Genomic DNA, 12,850 nt, shown 5'->3' with positions numbered 1-12,850 from the left:
TCGTGCTTGGGACGGTCCACCTTGTCCACTAGAACCGTTTTCGTCCGAACTAGCATCGGCCGAAAACTACCGAACGATCCCCCAACAAAGAAAGGAATAGATGCTCGTCCATTGCAACAGGTTCATACGGCCGATCAATTTCTCGATCCGAATTGAATGGGATTTTCCGGCCGAACTAACTAGTCGAGCTGAGACAACAAAGTGTTCCTAAGCTAAAATTGTTTCACAGTTTGTTTCATCTTGTTTGTTTTTTGAAGTTGTTCTATTTTATAAAGTTGTAACTATGGACAATTGAAAGTTCATAAGTTTGGTTTAAGAGCATGTACCATTGTGGGATATGCGAGACAAAATATATCATCGTTGTGATGTTCAAAGGAATCTCTGAACAAAGATCACTTAATAATGAATAACTAATTTAGTGGATATTAATTTATTCAAAATCTCAATATAATCATTGTTTATGAAAAATTGTGGTGGCTATGATAGGGGGCGATGTCAGTATACACCACCGTCAAAGTCAGACACATCCATCCTAGCAATGAAAATCAGTCACTGCTTTTGTCGTTCTTGTGTTGAAAAAGAAGTGTCTTGTGTTGGCGGGGCGAGTCCGTGACTAATTTCTCTACCTGGAAAACAGTCTCTGGTTGTCGCTATCACTTTTTGTCGTCTATGCCAGTTTTGCGGGAAGAATGGCGAGGAAGTAAACTGGTTTGCATTTTGGCACAGACTGTACCTTCTTGGAAATATTCTATTTATAACTTAGTGTGACTGGAGAAGAGTGTGAGTGACCATTTATAAGACAATACTCCTGCGTGACATTGTCTCTTATCTCAACCTTATTCAGTTCTGTTGCTTCCTCTCACTCTCTCTCTATCTCTCCCTCACCCTCAACCCTCTCTCTATCAGTCCTGCGCCACTCTATCTCTCACACACACACACACTCTCTCTCTCTCTCTTACCCGGTTGTGTGCTGATGGGAATGATACTATTTTATATCCTCAGAAAATCGAAAATTCAAATGGCATTTAATCATTATTCTAATTATTAAATTTTTCATACAAGGAAATTCGTCGTTTATATAATACTGTCATTTGATCGAAATCAATGTACCGTATAAGGTACAGTTTATAGTTCACTATATTATTATATTATCGACATTTAAATGGATTTCATATTCATTGTGATTAGTAATATTTTTCATACTTCTCTCCTTTCTTTTCTCTCAGGGTTTTGTTATTATTTCATACAATGCTTCAGAGATATTATCTTCTACCTATATTGTATTTGACTTTCCCATGCCTACATTTGTAATTTTTTTGTGTCAATTATATCCATTACTATCAACTCTTGATTGTAACATTGTGAATTCCCCCATTCCACTGAGTAGGATTGTATAATATAATATTGATGTAGCATCATACTGGAGAATGCGAGAGGTTGAATGTGAGAGAAGGCCGGCTGTGCAACAAAACTAAAGCAGTGATTCAATTGAATCCTCTCTTCTTCACTTTCTCACTATAGGACTATATCCCTCAGAAACATACTCTCTTGTAAAATATACAATCCCCTACACTGAAATAATTTGACTCCTTCAAGTTATGTGCTTCCAACTTGAGCATACCGCCTGTTGTTCTCTCAATAATATTCATTGAACGAGCGTTAGCAAGCTCTCACTTTTTACCCAAGTTCAAAGTTGTTGCCAGTCTGTGGGTTTGTTTGTTTGAATGTACTACAATAACTTTGGAAAGAGTTGATCGATCAGCTAATACTCACTCTTCAAACCTTTCTACAGGTCAAGTTCGTTGAACAACAAAATATTTTACTCACCTTTTTCAGGAAACAAAAGTAACATGACTGCCTTACTATATTCTTCAATAACATACGCGTAATATTATTAATACAAATTCTGATGGCAGTTTGCTCTGACGTTTGTATTATTAATTTTAGGAATTTGAATTTTGATTCTGAATCATTCACGTATACGGAATATACTTATATAGAAATCTATGAAGTTCTATGGATTCATATAGGCCTACAGCTTAATATTAATAGGAAAACAACTTAATGCTCCTTTTCGAAAGATAATTTGACAGTGGGCTCCACTGGGAAGTCCTATTCAAATTTAAAAAAAAATCTGTAGGTAGCTTCAAAATGTTGGTCTTCCATCTTGGTTCATTGGTCATTGAATCTAACATTTTTTATGGGAAGGCTTTAATACAAGATTCAAAAATAGAATTTCAAGAGATAATGAATGGTGGAAATCGCTCATCAATTTATATCAAACCGTTTCAAAGAATATTCACATTCTAGTGTTGAAGTTTTTGGATATCTGTGATACAGAAATATTGCTCACCTAGAGCAGGATAGATTATTCATCACATATTCTTATTATTATCGTTCCCTAACAACCTATGTTAAGCGTTTATATAGTCGCTGCTGAGAGAGATTTCTGTGATAGATATATAACCGAATAATACTATATAAATACTATATAATCTTACTATATTCGACTAAACAACGAGAGACCCAAATGAAGGGATTCAAAATATAAAAGAATGAAAAATGGGAATGCGAAAAATATAATAATTGAAACTCCAGAACTTATCATTTAATTAAGAGACACTTATGGCATTAATAATTTTCTGAAAAACATTAATAATTGGCAATAATAATCCAGCAATATAGCACTAATCGTTTTAATTTTAGATTACTCTCTCCTGGGTTATTGAAATCTTTGTTGGAGATTCCTCAGTGATTGCTGCATCATCTGAGAAAACCTCGTTAAAGTGAGCTCTGTTCGAAATTAACAGAATGCTCAAGTATAGAGATTTAGAAGAAAACAACCATTTCATTTAATGTTAATTGAAGTCGACCACATCAGTATTTCACTTTTTTTTAGTTTAGAAGTCACTTTTTGTGAAGTTTGACAGTTGTTATCGAGTCGTCGTGCCGAGTGGTTGTGTTGAGTTCGTGCTGCTGCTCTGTGATAAGATTAGGCCTGCTGCTTGTTTTTCGTTTTTCGTTTTCTATTTTGTAATACTTAATAGCCTCTGATTTATTTTAAAGTTCATTTTGCCCAACTATTATAATAAACCCTTAGTTAGATAATAGAGAATGGTTCTTCTTAAACAAAGCTTTTAGAATATAACCTGTTTTCTTATACTTTAAATACTGTTTTCTTATACTTTATATTTTTAGGCCCTAAATTTCTAAACATTTGATCTATAATTCCTATTCATTTTTTTCTTTCTAGTCTGTTTCAAGATTTCATCGTAGAGCTTCTAATATTCTATAGATTCTCTTAATCCTGTTTCAATCAGATTATTGGCCTTTTAGTGGGCCTAATAGTCGTGTTTTGTCAGACTTCCTTATTCCCATGCATCCTGCTTTCACATAGTTGCTTATATAGCTTACGTATAATTATAGATAGTCTACTTATTTCAGCTGTATTTGGCTGTTTAAGCAAAGAAGTTTATGTAGCAAATTGTTTTGTTTTTTTTCACTTCTGTGTCGCAGTGGTCCTTGCAAATATTGTGCTGAGGTAAAATCTGTAAACTTGGCACAAGCTTTGCTCTGGATTTTGGTGGTCGGGCTTGGTCTGCTGGTGGACAGAGCACGCGCGATCATACATTGATAGCGAAATTTCATAGACTGTAAAGGAGCCTGTGTAAGGTAGATTGATTGGAGGTGGGAGTGTAGGGAATTCTGAATCTTGCATTATGATATAATAGCAGAACTTACGTCTTTTTCTATCAACTGTAGGCTATTTCTATTGTTTCAGAGAAGAATCTTATTCCTTATCAAACAAATTATCTCGATTAGCGATAATCAAGTATCTTCAATTCTTCTCTTTAAATATAGCATTTTCAACATTCTTTCTATTTTAATCGCAAAGCCTTAGTTATTATAACCTTACTTAATCTCTAATAGCATGGACCTCAACATTTCCTAGCATATTTCCCCTTCAGTTCAAAACACAGTGGTTTTGTAATATAATTTATAATCATTCAGTACTGCTTTTTCTTATCCAACTACTCTTTTGTGGAGACTTGAGTAATTTTTATAGAGGCTTCTAGATAATAAATAAAATAATAGATTCCGTCATTTGACATTGATTGACTTGATTGTCTCTGTTGACTAATAATAAAATATATTCAAAATCTAATTGAGAGAGCAGCTTCTACTTTTGTTTATGAATAACTTTATTGAATTGCATGGTGGGTATTGCTTATTGTTGGTGTTGGATTATTTTTTGTTTAACTCATGTGTTGTCCCGAATAACTGGATTGCATGCTATACATTCATGCATTTAAACTGTGTTTGTCATATTAAGTGATTACATAACGAAGAAAATTATTCCCTTCCACTGGTTCTCATGATGAATTGTTCTTGTCATTGATCACTAATAGAAATAGTTGCTACTGGTTGTCTCGTCGTTTTTTCCTCTCTCACTGGTTTGCATCAATCATTGTTCTTGTCATTTATCAGTAGTGGAAAATATTTGCTGCTGTTTGTCCCTTCGTTTTGCTGGTTGCTTCCTGTTGTTAGTATTGTGCTAGGAAAATTTATTTATTATTCCTCTGTCCACTTCTTTCAAAATATGGAGAAATTTATACTGGGTATGACTAATAAAGGTAATCCAAAATTAAGTTTCAATAGATATGACTATAGGAAAGGTTCATCTAGAGTTAACGGAGATATAACATGGAGGTGTCTCAATAAAAAGTGTAAGGCTCAATTAATTACGGATAAGGATTCTAAAGCGATATTGGTTGCATCAGGCTCTAGGGTTCATAGTCATCCTGCTCCACTTCGAGAACTAGAGGAGAGTAGTGATGTGTCTCAGATATTTTGTTCAACGCCAAGTATTACAACCAATAATGATACAGGTGTCATCCGTGACTCGGTCTCTTTGGATAGAGTTGATGGTGCCGACAGTCAAACTGAATTGTGGTGTGCTAGCACGACAAATGACGGAACTTGTGGCTGCTCTGCACTTATTCAGAACCTGATTAATGAGAATAATAATTTGAAGTCAGATAACCTACGGCTTAAAGAACAGTGGGAGGTGGCGATTGATAGGTCTATCACTAATGATGTTCGTATCATGGAGTTAACTGATTGTCTGACAAAGCAGTGCAGTGATTCGAGTACACAGACGGATGTAGTCGTGAGTGATAAAACAGTTGATACTCCTCTTCTGTCGGTGGAGCAAATGAGACTAGCGAATAGTGTTGTTTTGCCTTTTGGATTGGATATTGATAGCTTACAGCTGCTTATTGAGGAAAATTGTAGTTTGATGGATCAATTGATTGCCGTAGGAGAGGAGTTAGAGATGACAAGGGAGGCGCTTACTCGATTGCAGGGTTTAAGCGATAGTCTGGGGAATGGTCAGCATAATTCTGTCAGTGCTGGTTTGGTACATTGCTCTCTATTCCAGGAAAATCCCTCGATTAAAATATGGTCTGATAGTCATGGTAGGGGTATAAATGAGCTGTTGACTAATCGGTTACCTTCCAATACCAGATGTTATTCTTATGTTGCAGCAGGGGCGCCTCTTGAAATTCTGATTGAAAAAATGTTAGATAAGAGGGAGATTGGTGAGACAAAAAGAGGTGATTTTGTTGCTTTGATTGGGGGCACGAATAGTTTTGCTCATGGTTCTTGCTCCCAGGATAATATTGACAACTTATCAGTAAAATTGTCCAAAGTGATAAATAGCTACAGTCATACCAACCTCATTCTTGGCACAGTCCCTTACAGATACGATCTTCCAGGGAGCTCTGATGAAAATCGTGTTATTAGTTGTGTGAATAGGGCTATAAGATGTATTCCTTATCATTACCCGCATTTGTCAATTAGGATTATTAATTTATGGAGCTACAATAGATCTATGCATACCAACCACGGTCTGCATCTCAACAGAAAGGGAAAGCTGAGGCTAGCTAAGGATTTTCTGAATATAGTTGCTGAGTTAACTTTGGCAAAAAATAGTCTTCCTTCTGAGAGTGTTAAATCTTTTAGTCACGTGAATGACAGGTCTGCACACGTACGCATGTCACCAGCTGGCCAGTCTTCATCAATGATTGATGGACAGGCTCTACAAGCTCTTCAAAATTCCAGTATTTTTTTAGAACCGGTAACCTAAGCCCAAGTGGTGGGTTAGATAATTTGGGCAATGATACTACCATTATGAGTCTCAACATTCAGGGGTTTATGGGTAAGGTTGAGTCTCTGGAAGCTGCTTTAGTGAGTGAAAATTGGCAACCAGCTATGATTTGTTTGAGCGAGCACTGGCTGAGAAGGGATAATTGTGGGGTTTTGAGCTCTCTTGAGGGGTATTCACTGAGATCAGCATTTTGTAGAGAAAGTAAGGCAAGAGGGGGAGTTGCAATCTTAGTTAGGGATGATATTTCTGTCACGGTTAGAGAGGATATTAATGGTTTTTCTTCAGAGAAGGTGTTCGAAGTTGCTGCAGTTGAGTCCGAGGGATTGTGTGGTGGTAAAAGAGAATGTTCTGTTGTAGTATCTCTCTATAGAACACCGGATAGTTCTTTGGATGACTTCTTTTCGCGACTGGATACACTTCTTTGCAGATTGAGTTCGGATGTCATGCGGAAGAATATTTTTCTATGTGGTGATTTTAATATCAATGTCTTGGATCATTACTCGATCCAGTGCAAACAATTCATTAATGTGTTCTCTTCTCATGGGTTTACTCTTTTGATCAATAGTCCAACAAGAATTCAATCAGGGCCGTTTTATACTACATCAACTTGTATTGACAACATAATAACCAATGTTGTATCTGAGAGCGTTGTGGGTGGGGTGATTGACTTGGGTTTGTCTGATCATCATGCGATATTTGTCAAGCTTATTGGTCGAAAACAATGTGAGGATGAGAGGTATATAAGTAAGAGAATTTTCTCAAGCAAAAATGTTGAAGGCTTTTTAGATTTATTGAAAGTGGAAACTTGGGAAGATTGTTTTACATCCTCTAGCTGTGATTTGTGTTTCAAGAAGTTTTTCTCTAGATTCAATCGATGCTTCATGGAGGCATTTCCAATCAAAACCATGAAGATTAAAAAGAATAGTTCAATAAAAAAATGGTTGACTCCAGGTTTGAGGATCTCACTTAAAACAAAAAGAGAGTTGTTAATGTCTTTGAAGAATGATGCAAGGCGGGATCCTAGCTTTCATTTATATGTTAAAAAGTATAGTAAGGTACTGAAAAAAACAATTACTTTGGCCAAGAAAAAATATCTTGATAGTGTGATTAAGCATTCGGATAATGTTACAAAGGCTACTTGGCAGGTAATAAGGAATACTATGGGAAATTCATCTTTCAAAAACGAATGCCCAAAATTGTTTGCGGATGGAGTTTTGGTTGACGAGCCTGTACAGGTTGCAGAATGTTTCAATGAGCACTTCAACAGGAAATCCAAAGCACATAGGTGCAACTTAGAGGACATTAAAGAGTACCTACAAGCATTCAGACAACATAGAATAGAGAATAATAGGGGTATTAGACAGTTCAGATTTCAACCATTATCGGAAGGGCAGGTTCTCAGGATAATGACAGGCTTAAAAAATAAGAGTTCAGCGGGGTGGGATGGCATTCCTATATTTATCATTAAAAAGTCATGTAATCTCATACTTAAGCCTCTAACATACTTGATTAATCTCTCTTTTGATACTGGACATTTTCCTGACTTGTTGAAATACGCTGTTTTGAAACCTTTGTACAAGAAGGGGGATAAGAATGATGTTGCTAATTTTAGACCAGTAGCTCTGCTCTCATCTTTCTCGAAAGTTTTTGAACGGGCTTCTCATACTCAGCTCAATAATTTTTTTGAAAAATCCTCTCTTTTTTGCAAGTCACAGTTTGGATTTAGAAAGGGCAGATCCATTGAAGATGCTGTTTTCGGAATTAACCAGGGGACACTTAAGGCTAGGGATGACTCTGAACAGGCTCTGGGTATTTTCTGTGACTTGTCGGGAGCTTTTGATAATGTTCAACATGATCTTCTATTGCACAAATTGAAATATTATGGTGTAAATGGGAAAGAATACTCATGGTTCCAGTCATATTTATCGGGGAGGTTCCATAGAGTGTCAATATCTGTTGGTAATGAAACATGCAGCTCTTCTTGGTTACCTATGTCTCAGGGAGTACCGCAGGGTTCAATATTGGGTCCCCTCTTATACCTGGTCTATGTTAATGACATCGAGAGTCACGTCAATTTCAAACTCTCTCTTTTTGCGGACGACACTACAGCTTTAATCACCAGTAGGAACAGTGAATGTTTGATAAGAGAGGCTGAGAGGTGTCTTGCTGAATTAGATTCGTGGTTTGTTCAGAATAGTCTTAGTTTGAACTGCAAAAAAACTAAAGTAATTCCCTTCAGCAGAGACTATAAAAGTTTTGGAATAAACTTGAATACGCAAAGTAGAGTTGAAACTTCTGATTCCACGACATTCTTGGGTCTGATGATGGAGAGTGATTCGAAGTGGAAGCTTCATATTTCTCATGTCACTGGTAAATTGAATAGAGCCTTGTTTGCATTAAGAGTAATGGCTAGAGTAGGGAGTGAAAAAACTGTTCTTTTTGTATATCATGCTTATTTTCTGTCAGTTATGAGATATGGAGTTATTTTTTGGGGAAAAAGTATAGAGAATAATGGAATATTCATACTGCAGAAGAAAGCCATTAGGATAATTTATAAGATTAATACAATGCGCTCTTGCAGACCTTATTTTAAAGAAAAGAGATTGCTGACGGCTCCTGCTATTTATATATTAGATTTAGCAATCTTCGTTTTTAAAAATAGACGAATGTATGAGGAGAACCAGGTGAGTCATCCCCATAATACTCGATTTAGAGGTTTTGTTTACCCACATCACAGACTAAGCCTGCTGGAGAGTGGCCCGTTTTATATGGGAATGAAAATATTTAATTCAATCCCATCTCACATAAGAGAAATTGATGGCTTGAAGGAGTTCAAAAAAACACTCAGGGAATTCCTTATTGTATTGTGTCCGTACAGGTTAGCAGACTTCCTTGTTGAATAGTGTTTGATTGATGTATGTTATGTGGGATCTGTAGTGTTGAAATAGGAGGGATGGTAGATATTAGATTAAACTTTGACGTGTCATATACTGCGGGATCGTTGCTCCCTTAATGCAGTTCAGTAATTGTGACGAACAAGTAAACTAAACTAAACTAAACTAAACTAAACTAAACTAAACTAAACTAAACTAAACTAAACTAAACTAAACTAAACTAAACTAAACTAAACTAAACTAAACTAAACTAAACTAAACTAAACTAAACTAAACTAAACTAAACTAAACTAAACTAAACTAAACTAAACTAAACTAAACTAAACTAAACTAAACTAAACTAAACTAAACTAAACTAAACTAAACTAAACTAAACTAAACTAAACTAAACTAAACTAAACTAAACTAAACTAAACTAAACTAAACTAAACTAAACTAAACTAAACTAAACTAAACTAAACTAAACTAAACTAAACTAAACTAAACTAAACTAAACTAAACTAAACTAAACTAAACTAAACTAAACTAAACTAAACTAAACTAAACTAAACTAAACTAAACTAAACTAAACTAAACTAAACTAAACTAAACTAAACTAAACTAAACTAAACTAAACTAAACTAAACTAAACTAAACTAAACTAAACTAAACTAAACTAAACTAAACTAAACTAAACTAAACTAAACTAAACTAAACTAAACTAAACTAAACTAAACTAAACTAAACTAAACTAAACTAAACTAAACTAAATTTATATTTTTATATCTGGTTATTTATGTTCAACGGATCTCGAAAACGGCTCTAACAATTTTAACGAAATTTGGAACATATACCGTAGTAGGTTTATGATATAAAAATTTGATTACACTAGGTCTCAACCCTGGGAAAACTCACTGAAGGACATGAAAATGATAACAATAATTATTCATCCTTGGAAAAACAGATGATAATTTTGTCGTCTGTTTAAACAGAAGATGCGTGTGTGGGAGATAGACAGAATTATTTCCAGCTGTGTAATCAATCGGCGAGAAATATTATCTAGAAATTTTAATCGACTTGATGAAAATAATCTGATTTGTTGACATGACATGATAATCATTCTAAACTAGAGTATATCATAATTTTCAAAGTTATTCATTATTTGACAATTTTGAGTGATTAGTGAATGTTATTTTGTTATTCAATTTGTTTGTAAATAATCTAAATTAGACCTTTTTTGTTTTTAAATTTTTGGACTGAAAATTGAACCTGAATGGAAGTGTATGTAATGCCTACTTTCTGGACTATTTATAGTATACAAAAAAATTAATGTATAAATAAAAATTCGGGGATGAAACAGTTTTAGGCTGTGCCTGTTAGTCCTTCCCCAATCATTTTTAAGAATTGTGTTCTTTTTGTCAATAGTTTATAAATAAATAACGAGCGAAGCTCGGTGCCCCGATATTGGTATTATTATGCGTGCCCATCATTATCAATATTCTCACTTTTGGAAAAAAAATTTAATAGTTGATTAAAAATAATCAAATGAACTTAATAATGCTGAAGAGATTATGATATTTTTTATTGTAAAAAGAAAATTCTCATCAGATAGAAAGATTATCACAGAACTGGATGAATTATATCATATGGAATACAAATTCAAACGTGAACTGAGTTTCTTTTCAAACAGGTGACATTGGATACTTGTGGATGAGAAAACTGCGTGAGGTCTACTGTTCACAGAACTACTCAATACATTCCAGTACAATTATCTTGTTTCACAATCCAATATCAGGGCATCGAGCTTCGCTCGTTATTATTTTATTTATTGATAAACAGAACAAAATGATTGGGGAAGGACTAACAGGCACATCCCAAAATTGTTTCTTCCCTGAATTTTTATTTTGAGGTCGTGTTTATATTTTACAGCTGGCTATACGTCAGTTTACGAATTTCGGGGATGAGATATTTTGATTTTCCACAGATGCACTCGCTCACTCACTTTATTATCCACAGACGACGGAAATCTCAGCTATTTTTCCAAGGATGAATGATCCTTTTAATGTCCTTCAGCGAGTTTTACCAGGGATGAGACCTAGTGCAATCAAATTTTTATATCATAAACCTACTATATTCCAAATTTCGTGAAAATCGTTAGAGCCGTTTTCGAGATCCGTTGGACATAAATAACCAGATATAAAAATAACCAGATAAATATAAAAATATATACAGAAATTGCTCGCTAAATATAATAGGATTTCTAAGTAGAGTTCATAAGTATCGTAATCTTGCCATACAATTACCATACAATAAATGAAGCTGATTTCATTCAACTTTATTATACTTTTCAAAGTTTTTGTACAGTATTCTACTCATTTCCATTGACAACCTGCTCGTTTCTCCAACCCGTTCGCAGATTCAGATTCCTCGCTTCACATATCCAATCTTCCAGGAATTCTATCTTATATAAGTATGCCTCTACATCCCCATATTCCAAGAAAAGGGTATTTCTATATTGAGGAAGCACATACTAAAATTAGCTTATAACAATCAGGTAGTTTTTAGGGAATATGAAAAGATAGACCAATTGTCTCAAAGGTCTATTGCTGGTTTTCAAATAAAAGGAAATTCAAAATTAAAAACAATACTAAAAAAAAATATTATCTTCAAAATACTCAATGTTCGAGTATATTCACCCTCGAGTAGACTACATTCAACACAGTAGAACCTCTATAATTTGTAGCCTACGGGACCAAGCGTTGAATACAAATTTTGGTGGGTGACGAATATATATCAAGCTCTGCAATATCAATATATATTATATATCAGGCTCTGCAATATCGTGGCTGATAGAACAAAATACGAAAAAATTGTATCATGGATACTGATCCCATCTTTACCCATTAATTCATAATATAGCCTCTATGAATGGATATTAGAAAATATTGTTATAAATATTAATTTGACATACTTGTAAAAGATTTCAGAGATCAATACCTGTTCATGAGCGACTTCTTTAACCCAGGGTGTCTCTAGTTATATTATTATATGTGAATCAATAGAGCTTTCAATGAACTCATAACTGGAGTTATCAGTGTTACAATGGCATATTAGTGTATTTATCTTTATGGGAATACTAATTACAGTGTTTTTGATGGAAAAACTACGAGTTATCGAGAGGTTTCAGTGTACTCACTAATCTCGATAATTTAACTATGAAGTGAAGTTATTTTTGTTTTGTGTCAAGAAATTCACTAACAGCTCTATTATTTATGCTCCAAATAACTGCAGAAAAGAGAGACAACTGCACAAAATAGGAATGATATATAACGAATTATACAGTTACAAGATAAGTCATCGCCTGATATAACTTCTATGAGTGATAGGTTTCAGAAATAAATTGTCAATGGTCTTGTTAAGAATAGCCTACACATGGGGGTTCATCAAACAATGACCATTGTTTGAATAAAAGAAGTCAGCTCTGCGTAGTACAGTCCGTCCAAGAAGTGTAACCTAACCGTCTTGTTTTAGAAGTGTCAGAGATTCGATGTGTCTGACTTTGTCGTTTCTGTACGAATGTAAAAGTGTCCGGTTTTGGCGCCTAACGCACACGCCAATTCGAGACTCTTTCAAAACAGTCTTTCCCTGTCGCTGGCGTATGGTGTCGATGGATGAGATAGTCGCTGTTCACTCCTGTCAGGTTCTGGGTGTGTCGGAGGGCTAAGGTGGCGCGTACCCCTATGATAGTAGTTAATTCAATAATTTGCAACCAGACTGACGTATACGTATATGGACGACCATATTCGGC

This window comes from Nilaparvata lugens, chromosome X, assembly GCF_014356525.2.
Source record: "Nilaparvata lugens isolate BPH chromosome X, ASM1435652v1, whole genome shotgun sequence".
NCBI classification, from domain to species: domain Eukaryota; kingdom Metazoa; phylum Arthropoda; class Insecta; order Hemiptera; family Delphacidae; genus Nilaparvata; species Nilaparvata lugens.
Note: the sequence above shows the minus strand (reverse complement) of the source record.